Source organism: Muscardinus avellanarius, assembly GCF_963383645.1.
Source record: "Muscardinus avellanarius genome assembly, chromosome: 5".
Taxonomy (NCBI): domain Eukaryota; kingdom Metazoa; phylum Chordata; class Mammalia; order Rodentia; family Gliridae; genus Muscardinus; species Muscardinus avellanarius.
Genome location: NC_137790.1, coordinates 17,067,933 through 17,090,162, shown reverse-complemented (window position 1 = coordinate 17,090,162; position 22,230 = coordinate 17,067,933).

The following is a 22,230-nucleotide window of genomic DNA, read 5'->3' as shown; positions in this document are numbered from 1 at the left end:
GTGAAGTGAGTACCCACTCGCATTTACCCTAGAGGGAGAGAATGGCTTCCTTTTCTGCAGGATCTTCTCTGTCAACCTGTTTCCAGCAAACACTGTTTTCCAACAAGTTCATTTACATCAGACGTGCACAAAAGGAAAGAAGCCAAATTACATATAAAGTATAATCGGAAAATGATGGTGTTTTATTTTGGCAAAATGAAATCTATTTTGTGCTTACTGTCAGATTTCTTTATGATTTCTTAGAAATTGAGAATTGTGATCTAGCAACTGTATGTTGGTACCAGTAAACTTTCTGTCTTGTTTTTTTATGTTTTGTCAGTCAAATGATACTTGAAACATTTAGGCATGATCTAACCCACTTACAGGGCAAGGAGAGCTTGGTAATTAAGGTTTTTAAAGGAAAGTTTAGTCATCAGAGTGAGCAGCCAAACTTTCAATTGTGAAAAAGGCAAAACTGGAGCCTTTTTCACTCCCTGGGGAAACAAAAAAATTGGGCCTACACTAATGCCTTTAGCGTTAAAGCAGATCAGCAAATATGCTTAATTTTAAATTAAAACTAACACACTTTTTTGACATTACTTTCTGTTTCATTCCATCTCTATCATAATGTATTTACTTAACTCTTCTAATTTTATCACTTTATTTTTTATTTATTTTATTTATTTTTGGTGGTACTAGGGTTCCTGGAAACACTTCTACCTCCGGGCTATACTCTCAGACACCTATTTTTTATATTTTTATTTGGAAACCTTTCTCTTACACCAGCGAGGCTGCCCTCGAACCTGCATGATCCTCCTATCTCTGCCTCCCAAGCGTAGGGATTATAAGCGTGCACCACCACTCCTGGCAATTTTTATCACTTTATATTGACAAGTTAATAAAGACATGTTGTTAAAAATGAGCAATGTGGAAAAAGTATTTATTTTTATTATCTCATACAACAGAAATTTCATATTGAAGTATATTTCTTATTTCTAGTTCTAAAATAGCTTATTTTAAATCATGGCTTAAGTTGCATTGATTGGAGTATAATTTTCAAAAACATAATCATAACTCTAATAAAATTATGATTCTGAATTTCAGATGATATTAAACTTCTTGATTAACAGATAAACCAACAAGTTATTCAAACCTGTTCAACATAGAATTTGAAGAATATATGAATATTATATATTTTAAATATGTATATATATTATACCTTTTAAATAAGTATATATACATATATGCATGAATGCTCATATATACAGTGTAAAAATGTCTGAAATGAATTTGCTACTAGATAATGCAAATATTGGTTAGTGTTTTATTGGCTATTACAATAAGATAAAAAGTAATGATGTATGTTTAGTGTCACCCAAAATATGAAAATAAATATTTCTACTAATACTTTATTTGTATGGATATGGACAAGAATTATTTGCATTACTATCAGTTTTTTTTTTTCATTTGACTTCTACCCTACTGAATTTTGCAATAGCCTAATCATTATAAATACAATCAAGATACATAACTCGATAGATAACCCCCTGAATTTCACAACTCCACTGAAAGGACATCCAGTCAATTCTTTTTCCCACTCCAAACTCTTGGACCACTTCTTTGATATGACATTTATGTTTCTAAGTTTGGTGAAGAGTAAATCTAAACTTTTTAAAGTGCTGTTCTGGAAACAGGCATGCCACGTTATGCACATTCTTACAAATGTGCTAATTGTGGTATAATGTCATATTTTCTGTTGTTTTGGCATCTGGTGAAACTTGGAAGGCCTCAGATCGACTAATTGCAAGTTCCCCTTTCTACTCTGTTCTGATGGATAAGGTCCCCAGACTTTCCTCTCAAGGTAACCAGAAACATTATACGCTTATCCCTGAGAAGGCTTCAGAAGACTGCCAGACTTAATGATAACTCCAGCATGTCAATCACATTCTCCCATGGAAACCAAAGAGCACATTCTACTCTAGATAATACAAAGTCCGCCTGCCCTAGCCCATGGCTTGTCACTCTTCTCTCAAGTGCAGATCTGGCACTGTCCTGTGAAACATGTCCTTGTCTGTGGGCTACAAGTAAATGTGGTGGTAACAAGCTACTGTCAATCTCATAGGTGTCAAGTGTCAGGTATTTAACCATCCCCATAAACTGAAAATTGGAATTCTTTCTTAGCCAATGAGATAAATAAGGGATGGTGACAACATTATCACAGAGAGCTGAATCAGTGCAGGGAAAGGGAGATAAATATATCTGAGGGAAACAATCCAAGGTTAAGCAGAAGGAGATAGTGAGATTTATGTGATGGGCTGGAAATTTTTTTTTGAGATAAAAGAAAACTCATATAAAACTATATGGTGGAATTTAGCTTTTTTGAGTAACTAAAAGTTTCTCCAAAATGTCTGCAATGTATGAAAAGTCCAGGGTAATGACTATTTAAAAATAACCTGGACAGATAAGACATAGTGACATTGTTAAGTTTAAGATGTTAGGCCTTACCTTAAAAGTAATAGAAAAAATTGAGCAGGTGTGATATGATCGGGATTATGTTTAAAATAAATATTTTTGCCTTTAAAATAACGGTTAGGCCCGGGCATGGTGACGCACGTTTGTAATTCCCGCGCTTGGGAGGCGGAGACAGGAGGACCTCGCAGGTTCAAAGCCAGCGCCCTGGCTTAAGAGACCCTGTTTCCAAATAAAAAGTAGGTTTGGGAGTGTAGCCCCGAGGTAGAAGGGCTTCCAGGAACCCCAGTACCACCAAAAAAACTCTTAGAAAAAAAGAATAAAGTGAAATAGGGGGCAACAAATGTCCCCACAGAAGTATGTGATGGAGGGGAGTGCACGTGAGAAGCCCCTGACCTTGGATTGTTTTGATGTCAGAAGACTAAAGTTCTGCTCGTCCCTGATTTTTTGTTATGATTAGAGAGCAGTTTTGGTTTATATTAAAGAAAGCTGATATAATAATGTGATTTTTTTGCCCTTATTTCTATTTATGTGACAAATTATATGCATTGATTTGTATATTTTGAGCTAGCCTTACATTCCTGGAATAAAACCAACCTAGTCATGATGTACAAAGTTTTGATATGGTTTTAAATGGATATAACTATTTTTTTTTGTTTAGAATTTTTGCATCTGTATTCATCAGGGATATTGGTTGGTAATTTTCTTTTTGGGGGTATCTTTATTTGGTTTGGGTATTAAAGATACTGGATTCATAAAGTCCAGTTTGGAAGAATTTTATCTCTTCCTACTTTATAGATTTGTGAAGTGTTGAGTTTAGTTTTATTTTTTTTTTTTTGTAAAATAGCTGAGAATCCATCTGGATCTGAACTTTTACTAGATAAAATTTTTATTGCTATTTTTATCTCTTTGCATACTATCAGTTGGTTTAGATTTTTAATATTCTTTTGGTTCAATTTACGTAGGTTGTATGTGTCTAAAAATATATTTCTTCTATGTTTTACAGTTGATTGAAGTGTAAATTTTCTAAATAATTTCTAATAATACTTTGGATTTATGGCCTGCCTGGGCTGATGTTTCCATTTTCATTTCTTGTTGTAGTAATTTGGATTGAATCTCTCTTTTAGTTAGGTTGGCTAAGGGTATATCAATCTTAATATCTTTTGAAAGAACCAGCTTTTTGTTTTATTGGTATTTTGTACTGGGTTTGTTGTTGTTGTGTTGTTGTTGTTCTTGTTCTTGATTTCATTGATTTCTTATAAAATGACATTTTAAATTTTTCTGCTAGGGTGCTTTGGAATTTTTTTCACTTTTTAGCTAAAATTCTATTTTGGTTAGGCTTGTTGCTTATAATTCACTTTACTGGTTTTCACATGCACACAAAAATTTTAAATCTGTTCATCAAACATTTTGTGACTTAAAAAAGCCTTGAAATAAAATTTTCCAGAAATTCTAAAAATAAAAAATATGATCAAATAACTTAAGCCAGAGTCAAAATTTCAAGTTGAGTCTTCACCATTTTCTTGGCCTGTAAAGACTATTAAAAAATGACATGCAATTTATAAAACCAAATGACATGTTTTCTGGAAGAAAAAGTTCTTATATAAATTAGATTACAGAGGCATTTTAATGATATATGACATAGCAGAGTATGGAATTTAACAGATGACATTGATTTATCCTCTATCAAGAAATTGGTTATCAGAAGTCACATGAGTGCTTTCACATAGCATATGGCCCACCTTCACCTAGGGAAGTAGATGATACAGCAAGCTTCTAAAGATAATGTGAAATTTTTTTGAGTTTTTATTTTTAATTTATTTATTATATTTTATGGATGCATTGAAGTCATACATCTTAATGAAGTACAAGATGGTAGAGGCATATATGCACACACCACTCAATTAGCCTTTTCCCAATTTGCACCCTATTCCATCCCCCTCCCTCCTTCTCATGTTTGGCTCAGTGACTAACTTTGATGTATGTCTGTGAATGTACATCATGTACATTAAAGAATTTCCCTCTTCCACCCTCCAACCCCCCTCAGTTAGGTCTCCTTATTAGCTCATCTATAGTTTTTCTTCCTTTATCTAGAAATCTTCCTTTGACTCATTTTCTCCCTAGCTTTCACATATTAGGGACAGCATCTTATTTCTTGATTGTAATGACTGACTAATCTCACTTAGCATAATGTTCTCTAGTTCCATCCATTTCCCTGGAAATTACATAATTATGTTCTTTATGTCTGAGTAAAATTCCATTATATACATATTCCATAGTTTTGTAATCCATTTGTCTGTTGATGGACACCTTGACTGGTTCTATACTTTGAAAATTGTAAATTGTGAAGCAATGAACATACATAAGCATGCATTAGTTTGGTAATTTGGGTTCCATTCTTTTAGGTAGATACGCAGAAGTGGCATTGCTAGATTATATGGTAGGTTCATTCCCATTCTTCTGAGGATCCTGAATAGTGTTTTCCAAAGTGGTTGCACTAATTTGCAATCCCATCAACAATGTGTTAAGCATTCCCAATTCTTCACATCCTCACCAGCACTTGTTGTTTGTGTTTTGAATGATTGCCATTCTAGTTGGAGTTAGGTGAAATCTCAGGGTAGTTTTGATTTGTATCTCTCTGATTGTTAATAATGTTAAGCAATTTTATACATCTATTGGCCATTTGAATTTCTTTTTTGTGAAGTGTCTATTCACTTGACTAATTTTACTTGGTTATTTCTTTTCATGGTGCTGAGTTTCTTAAGTTCTCTTTATATTCTAAATTATTAGTCATCTACTGGAAGAATAGTTGGCAAAGATTTTCTCCCACTTTACTGGCTCTCTGTTAAGGTTCTTTATCGTTCCCTCTGCTGTGCAGAATCTCTTCAGTTTAATGCAATCATGGATTGATCCACTTTGTAGTTTCTTGTGCCTTTGGGATCTTGTTGAGAAAGTTTTTACCTGTGTCTATGTGATGCAGCGTTGACCTATGTCCTCTTCAAGGAGGTTCAAGGTCTCTGGTCTAATATCCAAGTCTTTTTACCTAGCCTGACTTCCAGGAAGATGGCAACCGAGAAAAGCGGGGCTTAAGAGCCCCGCTAACAACCAATCTCCATTACCACAAAATCAGCGCCTTTCATAGCCAGAAAACAACATCACCAGAGAAACAAAAAAATCACCAGGCTCCAGAAAGAAATCATACTGAGAACAGAGCTCAGAGCCACACAGGAGATACACCGGCCTCACGCCTGAGGCCGCAGCAGCAGCGCCATACTGCCGGAGGCAGTGGCGACTTCACCGGACGGCTACAGCAAGCCGAGGTGAGCCGCTGCGGAACAGCCAGGCGGGATTTCTCGCCGCAGGTAAAATCTAAAGCTCCCAGTGGCTGAGCTCAGCACATGCTGCAGGGATTCAGAGTGGAAATCAAAACCAAGAAGAAATACGCCAGCCTCACGGCCGAGGGCATAGCAGTGGTGCCATATTGCCACCGGCGGCAGCAGCAGAGAATTCAGCGAGGCCAGTACAGCTACATCTGCGTACTCAAGAACAGTGAGTCAAATTGTGGGCCACAGAGGAGAAATCCCAGTACTGAACTCTCTGGGACTTGACCCAGTGGGGGAGGGGCGGTGGCAGAGATATCACACCATAGGAGAACATGCAACCTGGCACCCCCCACAGTCTAAAGCAGCCTCTATCGACTCTCTGGGTCGGAGACTCTGTGATACAACCCAGTAAAGAAGTAGTGGGGTCTGAGATACTACTGACTCGAGATCCAGAACACCTTAAGGGAAGTCATAGTGACCCAAGGGAAGAACCCAGAGAAGGCACAAACTTCCGAAATCATGGGAAAGAGGAATAATACTGGAGCAATGAATACCGCCCACAACCCCACAACATCAGAACCCGATAAAACAGATAATCAGAGATTTCTAGAAGATCAAATCAGGAAAATAACCGTAGAAATAATAGAGGTGCTTCAAAAAGAACTCAGAGAGAGCCAAAAAGAGATAAAGGATGCAATTAATGAAGTAAATGCCTCAATTCAAAGCACAAACAACCGATTAGACCACATGGAGAACAGAATCTTGCTCTTAGAAGATGATCATTCCAAAAATGAACGCATAGTTTCTAATCTAGGAAAAAATATCCAACAGCAGGAATCTGATATTGAAGAAATATGGGCCCATTTTAAGAGAGCTAACCTAAGAATAATTGGAATAGAGGAGAGAAAAGAAAGTGAAACCAAAGGGATCAACAATCTCTTCAAAGAAGTAATAGCAGAAAATTTTCCAAACATAGAGCAAGAGGTTGATACACAGGTCCAGGAAACTTATAGAACTCCCTTTAGACAGGATCAGAGAAGAGGATCCCCACGCCACATAATTGTCAAAATGACCACTGTGGAAGCCAAGCAGAGAATATTAAAGGCAACTAAAACAAAGGACCAAGTGACATTCAGAGGAAAACCAATTAGAATCACTACAGACTTCCCAAACCAAGTCATGAGAGCCAGAAGGGCTTGGAGTAACATATTCAAAACTCTGAAAGAAAACAACTTCCAGCCAAAAGTTTCCTACCCTGCAAAACTTTCTATCAAATTAGATGAAGAAATAAGAAGCTTCCATGAGAAACAGAAACTGAAGGAATTTATGTCTTCAAAACCAGCACTAGAGAAAATATTCAAAGAGATTAACTACAAAGAAGAAATAGGTAACACACACCAGAACCAGAGAAACAAGATTTTCCATCCAACAGACAACTAAGATTGGTTATCTGTGGAGATTCATTATTTATGTTAGTCTTTTACCTATCTCTAAATGGTATTGTTTGCCTTTATTGTTATTAACTTTTAGGATTTCTAGTTGGAATATTAATATACCTTCAGATATAGCATTTGGAAATATTTTATCCCATTCTATCAGTAATTTTTAACTCTGTTTACATTGTCTTTGGATATACAATATATTTTTTTTAGGGAGTTTGTATACTCTTCTGTTGCCTGTGCCATTGAAATCATATCCAAGAAATCACTGCCAATTTCAGTGTTGTGATGTTTTATGACCCAGATTTTCTCCTAAAAGTTTATAGTCTTAAGATTTATATTTAGGTCTTTTATCTATTTTGAGTTAATACTTGTATATGGGATTAGGTAAGGGTCCAACTTTATTCTTTTCCATGTAATTATTATGTTTCAACAATATTTAGTTAAAAGATTATTATTTCTACCACCAAATGTTCGTGGAAACCTTGTCAAAAATAACTTGACAATATAGGGAAGAATTTAGCTCTAGGCTTTTATTTAACTCCAATGGTTTATATATCTGCCTTTAGAATAGTACTACACTGTTTCAATTATTGTAGCTTTATACGGTTTGAAATCAGAAAATATATATCTTCTAGCTTTGTTCTTTTTCAAGATCGTTTTGGGTATCTAGAGCCCATTTTCCATAGTAGGATAGATTTTTTTTCTGAAAAATAAATATATAAATATATGATAGTTTCACCTAAAAAAAAAATAGAAAAATAATATTCTCAGGTAAGAAAGAAAGTAAAAAGAAATATTGAAATGTTATCTTTAAGTCATCAAAAGCTTGGTATCAGACAAATGAAACTGTTATGTGAGATTATCATTTTTAATTTTGGATAAATTGCTATAATACTAGATGTCAACCACTAAGCCAAGCATGGGAGGGAGAGATGGGGAGAGAATGGGGCGGGTATCGGGTGGGGGCTGACTGGGCGATGTGTGCATGTATGTCTACAAAAGTTTGTATCCCACTATGATGTATGAATACAGTGCACCAATACAAATAATAATAATAATAATAATAATAATAATATCCAAGTCTTTGATCAATCTTGCATTGACTTTTGTGTAAGATGAGAAAGTGTTTATTTCCATTTTTCTGTATATGGTTAACCAGTTTTGCCAACACCATTTGTTTAACAGGCTACCTTTTTCTCAGTGTTTGATTTGGGGCCCTTTGTCAGAAATCAATTGGCTGTGAATTGTAAGTGTGAGGATTGGTTTCTGACTCTACTATAATGATCCATTGGTTTATGTATCTGGTTTTGTGCCAGTACCATGCTGTTTTTATTACTATGGCTTTGTAGTATAGTTTAAAGTCAGGTATTATGATGCTTCCTGCATAAATTTTGTTTTTGAGAACTACTTTGGCAACTCTGGGTTTTTGTTGTTCCAAATGAATATAAGTACTGATTTTTCTATGTCTGTGAGCAATGATCATGGTTATTTAATGGATATTGCATTGAATCTGTAGAACACTTTTGAAAGTATGGCCAATTTGGTGATATACATTCTGCCTATTCTAGAACATAAAAGATTCTTCCATCTTCTAAGGTCTTCTTTGATTTCTTTTTTCAGTGTTTTATAATTTTTTTTTGTAGAGGTCTTTTACTTCCTTGGTTAAGTTTATTCCTAAGCATTTTTATGGGGTATCCTGAGTGGAAGTGTTTTTCTGGATTTCTTCTTCAGTAAATTTATGATTGGCATAAGAAAAGTTTCTGATTTTTTAAGGTTAATTTTGTATCCACACATGTTGCTAAATTTGTTGATCAGTTCTATAAGCCTTTTAGTTGAGTTTATTGGGTATTCTAATTATTGTATTATGCCATCTGCAAATAGCAAAAGTTTTAGGTTTTTTTTTTTCTATTTGTGCTCCTTTAATTTGATTTCCTTTTCTTACCTTACCACTCTGGCTAGAGTCTCAGGTACTATATTGAAAAGAAGTGGTGATAATGGATATTCTTGTCTTGTTCCTGTTTTTAGGGGAAATTCTCAGTTTTTTCCTATTTGATAGGATGTTGGCTGTGGGCCTATTGTATGTTGCCTTTATGATGTTGAGGTATGTTTCTTCTATTCTGATATTCTGCAGTGCTTTTAGCATAAATGGATGTTGAATTTTTGTCAAATGCTTCTTCTGCATCTATTGAAATGGTTATATGAATTTTGTCTTTGGTTTTCTTTTTGTTTTTTATTTTATTGGTGAACTATAGTGTCACATCATAATGTAGATTATGTTGACAATGTCATATATTTATACAGTACTTGGTGCATTTCTTCCCACCATGCTTACCCTTTTCCCTCTCTTCCATAGTTTTCAGGTTAACTATGTTATATTCATATGTATACACATATTCAAATGTAGCTTTTCCATTAATTAACCTCACCATTCTTCCTTCCCTATGCTTCCTTTCTGACTTTGATGATGATTCCTCTTTATTATCTGGAGACCCTCTGGTATCCCTAATACTCCCTAGCTTGAGCATATTAGAGAAAACATACGTTCCTTCTCTTTCTGTGCTTGACTAATCTTACTTAACATAATGTTCTCTGGGGCTTTTCATCTTCTTGAGATATGATTTTGTTCTTCTTTATTGATAAGTAGAATTACATTGTGTGTATTTTCCATAATTTTGAAATCCATTCATCTGCTGATAAAGACCTAGGTTGGTTCCATATTTTGGCTATTGCAAATTGTGTGATGAATTACATGGATTGACTTTCATATGTTGAACTAGCCTTGCAACTCTGGGATGAGCCCTACTTGGACATGGTGTATAATTTGCTTGACGTGGTTTTATATATGTGTTACTAGTATTTTGTTTGGCACTTTTTTGTGGAAGTTCATCAAAAATATATGCCTATAATTTTCTTTCCTTGAGCTGTCTTTATTTGATTTTCATATTAATGTGATGTTGGCTTCATAGAATGTATTTTGGAGATTCCTGTTTCTTTCTACTTCACAAAATAGACTAAAAAGTATTGGGATCATCTCTTCTATAAAGGTTTTTTAAAATTCACTTGGGAAACCATCTGGTCTTGGGTTTTTGTTTGGTGGTAGAATCTTTATTCTTGCTTCAATCTTTTTGATTGTTATTGGTTGGTTTAAATTTTCTATGTCTTCTTGACTCAGTTAAGTAAGGTTGTATTTATCTAGAAAGTTGTCAATTTCTTCCAGATTTTTTATTTCATTCAAGAATAGTTTTCAAAATAGTTTCTGATAATCCTCTGAATTTCTACACTGTCACTTGTAATATCTTCTTTATCTCTTTGTAATTTGGATTGATTTTTTTGTTAAGTTAGCTAGTGGTTTATCTATCTTGTTAATTTTTTTTGAGAAACAAACTTTTGATTTTGTTGATTCTCTATATTTTTTACTTCATTGATTTCTGCTCTGATTTTAATAACTTACTACCTTATGCTGGCTTTGGGGTTAGACTGTTCCTGTTTTTCAACAGCTTTGAGGTGTGTCATTAGGTTATTTATATGGTGATTTTCTGTTCTTCTTATATAGAATTCATTGCTATGAATTTTCCGCTTAATACTGCCTTCAAGGTGTTCCAGAGGTTTTGTTATGTTGTATCTCTATTTTTGTTCATTTCTAGAAATTTCTTGGTTTCACCCCTTACTTCTTTTATGATTCATTCTTCATTCAGTAGTGGGGTGTTCAGTCTTCATATGTTTATGTGGTTTCTCTGGGTCTTCTAAGAGTTGATATCTAGTTTCATCTCATTGTGGTCTATAAAGACACAAAGAAGTATGTCATATTTTTAATTTACTAGTGCTCACTTTGTGGCCTGAAATCTGATCTATTTTAGAGAAGATTCCATGAGCAGCTGAGAAAAATGTGAACTTTTCTGTAGTTGGGTGAAACATTCTATATGTGTTTAATAGGTCCATTTGGTTGATGGTGTTCTTTAGGTCTGAGCCATCTTACTGAACTTTTGTCTAGAAGACTGATCTACTTGTGTAATAACAGTGTTGATATAATGCCTTATTGTCACAAAGAGTTTGTTTTATGAAAGTAGTTGCACCTATGTTTGGTGCATAAATGTTGACTATCATTATTTCCTCTTGCTGGATTTTCCTTTTAAAATAAAAAATGACCTGATTTGTTTCTTCTGATAAGCTTGGCTTAAAGTCTAACTTGTTTGATATCATAGTTGCTACTTCTTGTCTTTGAGTTCTGTTATCAGGGATTACCTTGCTCCAGCCCTTTACCTTCAGTGTGTTACTATCTTGACATACAAGGTGTGTTTCTTGGAGGCAACAGATAGATGGATTCTTGTTTTTAATTATTTTTGCCACTTTATGCCTTTTATTTGGAAGTAGAGACCATTGATGATCAGTATGATTATTGAGAGATGATTTTTAATTACTAACATTAAGATTTAACTTCTGTTTGAGGTAGTATTTGTTCTTCTTTGCTTAGTTGTTTGCTTGATGAAAATTATTATATCTCTGATTCTGGCATGTATTATTTATTTCTTTGCAGTTAATCCCTTTGAGTATTTTCTTTAGTCTTGATTTGACATACATTCTTTCAGCTTCTGTGTGTCATAGAAGATTTTAATTTTCCTGTGGAATTGGAGAGATAGTTTGTCTGGTAAGAAATTTCTGGCTGCAAGTAGTTTTTTTTTATTTTCAGAGTTTGGAATATGTTATTCAAGGCCTTTCTGGCTTTTGTGACTTGGTTTAAGAAGTCTAGAGTGATTTTAATTTGTTTGCCTTTGAGTGTCACTTGGTCTTTTGTTTTTGTTGCCTTTAAGGATATACTTTTCATACTTTGTTTTCTTCCAACATGCTTGCATTTTGTTCTGGAACATAAACTACAAATCTTCCTAAGAACATTCTGAATGGCCTTACTTTGTGTGTGTGGAGAGGAATGGGGGGTAGTATTTGAGCAGGCAGATAGAATAATCAGTTTTAAATGAGGATGGAAAGATAGTTTCCTCTATCAAATATTTTTTCTCTCTCAAATTTTCATCAGTAATAGTGAGATTAGAATGCATGGCCAGCAACAATGAAAAATGTTAAGTTCTAGAACTTGGACTGTGATTCTGTTGTTATTATTGTAGATATGTGTTAAGTTTTTTTAGTTCTTTATATATTCAAAATATTACTCCTCTATCATAGGAGTAGCTGAAAAATATTTTCTGCCATTTTAAGCTATATCTTTAGACTCTTTATGGTTCCATTGCTTCTCAGAAGCTTTTTAATTTTGTGACATCCACTTATTGATTTTTAGTTTTATTTCCTGAGCTTTGGAGATCTTATGGAGAAAGTCTCTTCCAGTGCCTATATGTTGGAAAGTTTGCTCTATTTTTTCTAGTAATTACATAGTTTGTGGTCTAGTTTCTAGATCTTTGATCCATAAAACTGAATAACACTTCTCAAAACAAATATAATTGGCCAGTAAGTGTGTAAAAAATGTTCAACATCATTAGCAATCAGTGAAATGCAAATTAAAACTATACTGAGATTCTACCTAACTCCATTTAGAATGGCATTTATCAAGAATATGAACAATAATAAAGCTGGCAAGCATTTGGGGACATAAAAACTCTTATTCACACTTAGTATAATTGGAAATTAGTGCAAACACTATGGAGATCTGTTTGGAGGTTCTGCAAAAGACTTGGAATGGAACCATCATATGACCCAGCTGCATTATTCCTGGGTATCTTTCATAAAAAATTAAAGTCAGAATACTGTAGTGATTTGTGCATACCCATATTTATAGTAACACAATTTATAACAGCCAAATTATATAACCAACCCAAGTGTCCTTCAACACATAAATGGAAAACAAAAATAGGGCATTTACAAACAATGGAATCCTACTCAGTCATAAAGGATAAAATTATGTCATTCGTAAAAAAAAATGAATGTAAGTAGAAAATATTATAAGTGAGATTATTTAGTCCCAGAAGGTCAAGATTTATGTTTTCTCTCCGATGGAAACTAGAGAATACTGTAAACATAAGGGACTTTAAATAATACTGAGACCTTCCGGGCATGGTGGCCCACTCTTGTAATCCCCGCACTTGGGAGGCAGAGACAGGAGGATCGCACAGGTTTGAAGCCAGCCTCACTGGCTTAAGAGACCCTGTTTTTAAATAAAAATATAAAAAATAGATCTGGGAGTGTAGCTCAGAGGTAGAAGGGTTTCCAGGAACCCCAGTACCACCAAAAAATAAGTCGTCATTGTCGTCGTCGTCGTCGTCGTCGTCGTCATCATCATCATCATCATCATCATCATCCTACTGAGACCTCTAACGTAGTTGAAGAAGGTTAGAGGAGGAAGCTAAGGATGGTAAAATGGAGAACTAAAGAAAAAATCACTTAAAAATATTATGATAATATGTGAAGGTATTACTACCCATCTCAATAAATCATTTGAGGAGGGAGGAGGGGGAGTGGCATAAAATGTGGAGGGAAATGCACCAAGAGTTCTGTGCATGTATGTTGTTATTACATTAAATATCACTATGATGGATAATTGCAATTCACCAATAAAATAATTTTCAAAATACCCAGGAGCACTCCTGTACCATCATCAGCATTAAAAAAAAAAGTAAGAGAAAAAAAGTGGACTGAAATTTAAGATACTAAATTACAATAAACGCTTCCCCCAAAAAGTAGTATAGGGAATCTTATTTTCTTTTGAGGATATTCCAAAACCAAGAGAAAGAGTATTTGTATTTGTCCCCTTGCTTAAATTTTGTAGTGGAAAACCCAGAGTAAAGTCATTAGACTCATAATTCATCTGTTATGAAATGTTACATTTGTCTGGCTCCTGTAGACAAATTATTCACTTATTCTTTTTCATTAGGATCAGAATGGAAAGGCTTAACATTTTCTCTTATATTTTTAGTACTATGTATTATCATCTAGGGGCTATACAGTGCTCTTCAAAGCAGAGCATATAAATTACAAGAGGTTCAAGATAACCCCATCAGATTGTGGGATCATACTGATAAAAGTCATGTTGATTTTTACAACTTAAAATATAAGTAATCAAAGATAAAATCTAGCTATAAATATTGACATCTTCATTAGACTTATAAATCAGCTGCCACTCAACACATTAAGTACATGGGGTGAGGGGATGCTTTGTGATGAACTGAGGTTGGCATTGAAACTTTCACTTGTTTAATTACTTTCAGTGACCAAATGGGCCCAATTATCCAGATGTATTGATTCTAATTCTCACAAACTGAAAAGGTAGCTTTCAAAGATTATTGGAGATAAACACAGTGCTAATAATGTAAGCCATAAGGAAATGCCAGAGACAACCCTCTTCTGCCTAGAAACAAATTTTTTGTCAATCATCATAAAATTTTTTAAAACAGTGGCTATTTTCAGCAGCATTAACAAGACATCTTGCAATTGAAACAATAAAAATTCTTTTGAAATATGGATTTACCTTTAGTAATATTTTAGATAAACCTTGTCCTAAACATATCCACTGAAAACAATAAAGGAGAAATTTCTTTTTTATATAAAGTTATTATGGCTTTTTTATAAAAAGTGTTGTAATGGTTAAAAATATTTGATTTTTTTAAGGAATTGAGGTAGAAGTTTTCTCAATTTTATCACCTACAAACTTCCCACTAAAATTTCCCTGACAAATGACCTTATAGTTTCTACATAAAATTATCTGAAAATCTTTTTAACTATTTGAATACTGTGTTTTGTAGCTTTTCTATTTACCAGTAATTCAAGAATTTTTCAGGTATAATATGACTGGTTCCTCTTATAGTACAATTTTTATATTCACTTTTCTTCTAGTTTCTCACCTATAGATGGTTTATGGTTTGCTCCTTTTTAAGTCTATAAACTCAAAGCATCACTTAGGATAAGACTTTAAAAAGTGTGGCAGGAGGTAAAAGCATTCTGTCTCTTGTTTATTTATTTCGCAACCATTAAATAAACTACTAGTATACTGAGCACAGTTTGAGGCACTGAAGATGCAATGACAACAAAGTAAAGTCTTGTTCTTATCGGGCTTAGACTCCAGTGAGATAGCCATAGATAATTTGCTAGTAATAAAATAGATGAAAACATATTGGTTAAATATAGAGCTAGACAGAAAAGTACAGTGTCATAAGATAGAGTGACTCTGTGACTAACTTGGATTGGGAAGTCCAGAATACGCTTGCTGGGGAAAGTTACATTTATGCTAAGACCCAGAGGAAGAATCTTTCAGGCAAAGATGCAGTTAGTGCCAAGACCCTGTGATGAAAAGCTATTTAACATATAAAAATTGAAACAGGTCTGGCAGGATACAAATAGAGAAATGAAGTAAGAATAGTATAAGATTAAGGTAAAGGAACAATCAGAAACTAAATAATGAAGTACGTTGTATGACATGCTAAGAATATGTTATTTTGTGGTATATTAAAGACCTTTAACAATGTCAAATACTTCTAAATCTTTCCCCACTTTCCTTTCCCGTTTTCTACTTACCCTTAGATTCTTAATCAGACAATCACTGATAGAAGTTCTAGGATACGCCACTTCTAGGACATGCCAATAGTTCATTCTTATTATCTAGCTATATCTTCTCTACAAAACATTCAACCATTACCATATGAAGGTACTCAAAAGTCATTTCTTCACAACGCAAAAATATATTGATTCTTGTAACCCTAGTAGCCCAAAATATGGCACTTTCTTATTCAAAGGCTAGACAAAATAATATATACTTTTGAGGTAGTGAGAATTGAATCTAGGGGCATTCTACCTCCAAGCTACACCCACAGCCCTATTTTTATTCTTTTATTTTGAAACAGGGTCTCACCATATTGCAGAGGGCTTTATTAAGTAGATAAGGCTGAGTGTAAAGCTGTGGTCCTCCTGTCTCAGCTTTCCAAGTACTGAAATTATAATCATGCACCACCACACCCAGCTTCGAAATAATATTTCTAAAGTCTAAAATTAAAAGTGTAGCAGAGGACTAAATTAGTGATGGTGGCACATGACTTTTATTCTAGTATTTTAGAGCCTGAGCTAGGAGTATCGTGGGTTCAAGGCCAGCCTCAGCTACTTGGAAAGACCTTCAGCAACTAAACAAGACCATGTTTCAAAAAAATTAAAAAGAGTTTGAGGTGTAACTCAAAGGTAGACTTTCCCTAGGTTAATTCCCCAATACCAAACAAAATTGTAAACTCTTTCTGGCTCTAAAAAATTAAAATGCCTAGTCAATATCTAATATTTCAGTATTTGAAATTATTAGATATCTTAAAGATGAAAAGAAAAAAATAAATTCATGAATTATCAAAGGTAGATAGAAATTCTAATTTTATGAGTGGTGCAGTAAGCATATTAAAATTGTTTTTGCTTGAAATGCCACTGAAAATTTTAAATCTCTCATAGTCTCTTTTTCTCTGCCACCTTGCTTTTCAAAATTAAATGTTCCAATTTTCATAACTTGCAACCCTATATCCACAAAAATATTTTTTTGCCTGAACTTCTTACAAAACAAAGTTGCTGACCTATTTTCTGGTGATTACTGTGAACTTATTCTTTGATTCATAGCTTATATGTTGACACAGAGCTCACATTTATTTTATACTTCTAAATCACTCTGTACTATAAATAAAAAGATCTGTGTCAAAATTAAATTTAGAACCTTGTTTTGAATTTGCTATTGTGGCAGAGCTAGGTCTATCAGTTAAATATTGTTGAATTGCAGGTGAACTTCAGTTAACTGTTTTGAAATAATCTCTATTTTCCCAGAAATTATTATTAAAATTGACATTGTTGGAAGAACTAGTTTTTAATCTGATCATCCTATAAAACACTGTTGCATAACCTCTCCTTCCGTGTGCATAAGAACATGTGTCCCCCAGGTTTTTTTTTTTTACTATTTATTTATTCATTTGTTTATTTATTTACATTTGTGGTTACTGGAAATTGATCCCAGGGCCTCATGCATGCTAGGCAAGTATTTTACCACTAAACTACACCCTCAGCTCAGCTTTAAGTCTTGGATAGCACATTGGTACATGTTTTTCTCAAGACTAGAAATCACGTTTAACACTCAGTAGTGTAACTCTAAAAATATTAGGCTTCGGTTCTCAAATAATCTGAACCTAAGTTTATTTAAAATAGTAAAATAATTTTTGGATGGAGTATACAATGTGCATTGGTTTCAATAGGAAAATTATATGCCCCTAAGAAAAATTTATGTCATGTTTAATCCCCAGTACCATAAAATGGGACTCTACTTGGAGATAGAGTCTTAACAGTAATGATTAAGGTAAAAGTGAGGTCATTTGTATGGGCCCTGTTCCAGTAGAACTAGTGTACTTATAGAAAAAGAAAATTTGGCCAAAAACATGTACAGATAATTATATAAAGATGTATCTACAACCCACTGAAAACTGAGGAAAGAGGCCTGCGATCGATCTCTCATAGACTTCAGGGGGAACCAAAACTATTAGTACATACATTTCAGATTATTAGCTTCTAGAGCTGTGAGAAAATACATTTCTTTTATTTAAGCCACCCAGACTGTGATATCTAGTTGTGACTGCCTTAAAAAATGAATACATTGGTTTCAATATAAATTTTATGAAGATTACAGAAAGCTCATATATTTTTATGTCTTAAGAGAAGTCACATGCCAGCCAGGTATAGTCATACATTCCTGTAATCCCAAGGGTTGGGAGGCTGAGACAGATATATCACAGGTTTGAAGCCAGTCTCTACAACTTGTCAAGCACCTCAGCAACTTAGCAAGACCCTGTTTAAAATATTAAAAAAAAAAAAATGGGCCTGAGGATCTAGCTCAAAGGTGTAATGTACCTGGGCTCAATTCTGAGCAACAAGGAAAAAATAAAAATAAATAAAAATAAATAAGAAGTCACATTCTGTCTACATATATTCAAGATCATATATAGTTAATACTATAAGGAAGCATAAGGGTATTGAAATAACAAATAGAAGCCAATGTAAATTTACTGCCATTTTGTAAATTGATTCACATTTGCCAAATCACATGGTCCTATAATAATTCATGGCATTTGTGAGGCATTAATTTTATCACCCATTTGAACTTCTCCCAAAAGTACTAAAATGTACTAGTAAAAGAGCTCTTAGTTTTCTCATCCTTGGCTACCATTAAAGTTGTCTTTTTATATCAGCACTTTCTTAGCATACCTTCTTTGGGAAACTTTAGGTCATTGTGTCTGTGGCTGGCATCTTCATTACAAATAGCTAAATAGTGGAGCTATTGATTCAATGTTTCTCTTTTTTGTCCACTGTAAATAATAATTATTGTCTCTATTAAAGTAATATGGTTTTAATTTGAGTTTGTGTTGCTAAGGACTATCAATAACAGGCAAATCAATAGAATGTTAAAGAACAACTATTCCCATACACCATAATCTGAGATAAACACCATATGACTCATTAAATCTACAGAAATGTCTCTTAAAATTCTGATGCCAATTTGCAGTGCCAAGCAGATGTCAGTAGTTTCAGACTCATGAGCAAGCAAAAACTAGAAGTCTACAAAGCTTAGATAATGGTACTATCTTATCATAAAACAATTTTACTTTGTGTTTTGGTAATATATTAATTGAATGTTTTATGACTCTCTTTAGACAAAGAAATGATAACCAAAAAATGCTCAGTTTTAGTCTTTGTAAAAATAAAACAAAAAATTCATTAAGATGTTACTCAGGATTTTAGAACAAATTTACACTCAAATAAAGTACAGGAATTTTGAATGCCAGAGTCAAGTATACTCGGTTGTGCTTTGAGATGGCCCATAATTTGACACATAAAATATGCTGTTTGACAGCATTCTAAAACAATCACTTCCTTCTTAAGACATAAGTAGTTACATTCTTTCCTTCCTACATAGAGCAAAGGGTAAGATATCATATATCAGAACAGGTAGGTTCTCCTTGTTGATGTCAAAGCAAAATGCCAATCTAATAAGAGGATGGTAGTTGTGATATTCAGTGAGCCATGGTGCTCACAGATCTGCACCTAGTACCTTCCTAGTTGCAAGTCAGAGTTCTTTATTATGTCATATTCCTAGCAAATGACTATTATTTGAAACCTAATGACTCTAGAAAAGGACTCTGGAGAAAGATGAGCAGACTGGAAAATTTGTGGCTTCATGCATTGGAATATAGAATAAGGCCAAATGATTAACCCAAAGATAACAGATTCACCAATTAAACAAACCCAGGGTCAAGGACCAGCTCTCTTGTATTGGAGACTGCTATAGCCAGATATAGAGTACTCCCTGACGAGCTCATGTATTAATGTTTAGAGTTGATATGGTTTAGTCATGGGGGCTGTAAAATTGGCCAGTGGGGTTGTAACTTGTAACCAGTTGGGTGTAGCTGGAGAAGATGGCTCCCTCAGAAGTGTGACCCTGGGGATGGTGTTTGTGTCTTAGAATCCCCTTGTTTGCTTTTTTTCTCTCTGGCTTTCATCATCTGACATATGAAGATCAGAGCTGGTATGCTCTCCCTCTCTCTGCTTAACACCACCAAAACTTAACACCAAAGCTTCAGACCTTGGGTTTATTGGGCTTAACTCATAACCTCCAGAAAAACGTTATGCAAATAAATTGTTCCTTCTCTAAGTTGCATGGTCAGTTATTCTGATTATATCAGTGAAAAGGCTGATCCAGACAGCTACAGTTATCTCTTGGTATACAAAGGTTCTGCATCCACAAATTCAAGAAACCATGGCTGAAAATAATTAGAAGAAAAAACTGTGTTCATACTTAATATGTAAAAATCTTGTTTATTTCTTTTCATTGTTCTCTTTTTTCTTGTCATTATTTTTTATTACTGTAATAATCCAGCATAACAATTTATTGACATGGCATTCACATTTTACTAGGTATTATAGATCCTCTAGATATGATTTAAAGTATACAGAAAAATGTGTATGTGTTATACAAATACTACATCATTTTACATAACAGATTGAACATCTATAGATTTTGATATCCATGGGAAAGAAGGTTCCTAGAATCAATCCCCTATGGATATAAAGGGAAGACTATGTTTGTTTTACATTTTTTTCATTCTCTATAAAAACGGGCCTTTTCCTTTATATAAATCTATTTACTACTCACTCAACTTACTAAAATCAACTAAGAAAGAGTGATGTCACTACTAAACTCTGGTTATACTTTAGTGGAAAATGATGAAAAGAGAGATCACATAGAAAAAAAAAACAGGTTTATGTTTTCATTAAGCTGTTGGCTTCAAGAATTTTTTTTTATTTTAGAAGTATGATTATTCAAGAATCTTCCATGAAGACAAAACCTGAGTAACCCACAAGAGATTGGCACTTAATGGATATTTATAGATCTTATATTCAAATAACCCAGTAATTAAAACATGGTTTTAAAATTAAAACATATAGAAACCCTGAAATAATTTAGTCTAATCCTTCCATGTTGCTTATGAGAAAATGGAAGTTAAAAGATATTATTTCTAAATTATATTTGGCAAGGTAATAGATTAAAGTAGATAGTGAATGTTACCAAATGTAAACATGGATTTGCATGGAGGAATCAAAAGTACTAGAAATGTAACTATAAGGATTAATATATCTATTGAAAACATTCTTTAAAAGCAAAGATTTAAAAGTTATTTTAAGATAACAAAAAATGAATTTGAAAGTATTAAACATGTGCTAAAATAAATGTTAAAGAATATTCTACAAGATTTATAAGACAAAATAACAGACAGAAACTAAGATCTGCAAAAATTGAAGACTATTAGAAGTGGTAAATAGGTGAGTATTTATAAAATACATTTCTGTTGTCATTTTTGTAATTTATTGAAAGACAATTGGCTATGCAAACCAAAAATAATAGTATTCACAGGTAGAATTTTTACTCTGGATGTAAAAGATAATGCAAAAATGGTCAAAGGCTGAATAGCTAAAAAACAAAATTCTTTTATAGTAAGATTACTACAATGAGAAATGGTAATTATTAGTTATGAACCATGAAATATGAGCTAGTATAACATTAATTTAAACAAACTGATAATTTTATTTATTTTTAAATATATTTTTATTGGTGCATTGTAGTCATACATCAAAATGGAATACAAGACTTGTGAGGATATACAAGCACACATCACCCAATTAGCCTTTATCCAATCCCCATCCCATTCCCTCTCCCTCCCTCGATCTCATGCTTGATTTAGTAAGTGACTTTGATATATTTGTTTAAGTACATCATGTGCTTTAAAGAGATTCCATCTCCCCCCCATCTTCTCTGATAGGTCACCTTAATTGTTCCTCCATAGGGCCCTTTCTTCAACAAGATTTCCTCCTATTACCCATTTCTTCCAAGTTTGTGCATATCAGGGAAAGCATCTGATTTTTTATTTTCTGTGATATTTCCCTGTGGATACCACATTGCAGGCTCTAATCCTATTCTCAAAGGCCCTGGCACTGGCCTCTCCACACAGCAGGCTCTGATCCTGGGCTAGGAGGCCCCAGCACCAGCCTTGCCTACAGCAGTCTCCTATCCTGGCCTCAGAGGCCCCAGTAACAGCCTCGCCACACAGTGGGCTTCGATCCTGTTCCTCAGAGACCTCAACAACAGCCTTGCCTCACGGCAGGCTCCAATCCCAGCCTCGCTGGCCCTGGCATGGGCCTCATGATATGGCAAGCTTCAATCTCAGCTTCAGAGGCCCCAGCACCAGGCTTGTCTTATGGCATGCTCCTATCCCAGCCTCGCTGGCCCTGGCAGTAGCCTTGCCAGCCGGCAGTCTCCAATCCCAACTTGGCAGGCCCTGACAGCAGCCTCGTCTCATAACAGGCTCAAATCCCGGCTTCGTTGGCCCCAGCACCAGCCTTCCCTCATGGCAGGCTCTGATCCCAGCCTCACAATCCCTGATACCGGCCTCACCTCAGAGCAGGCTCTGATCTTGGCATCTAAGGCCCCAGCATTGGCCTTGCCACACGGCAGGCTTTGA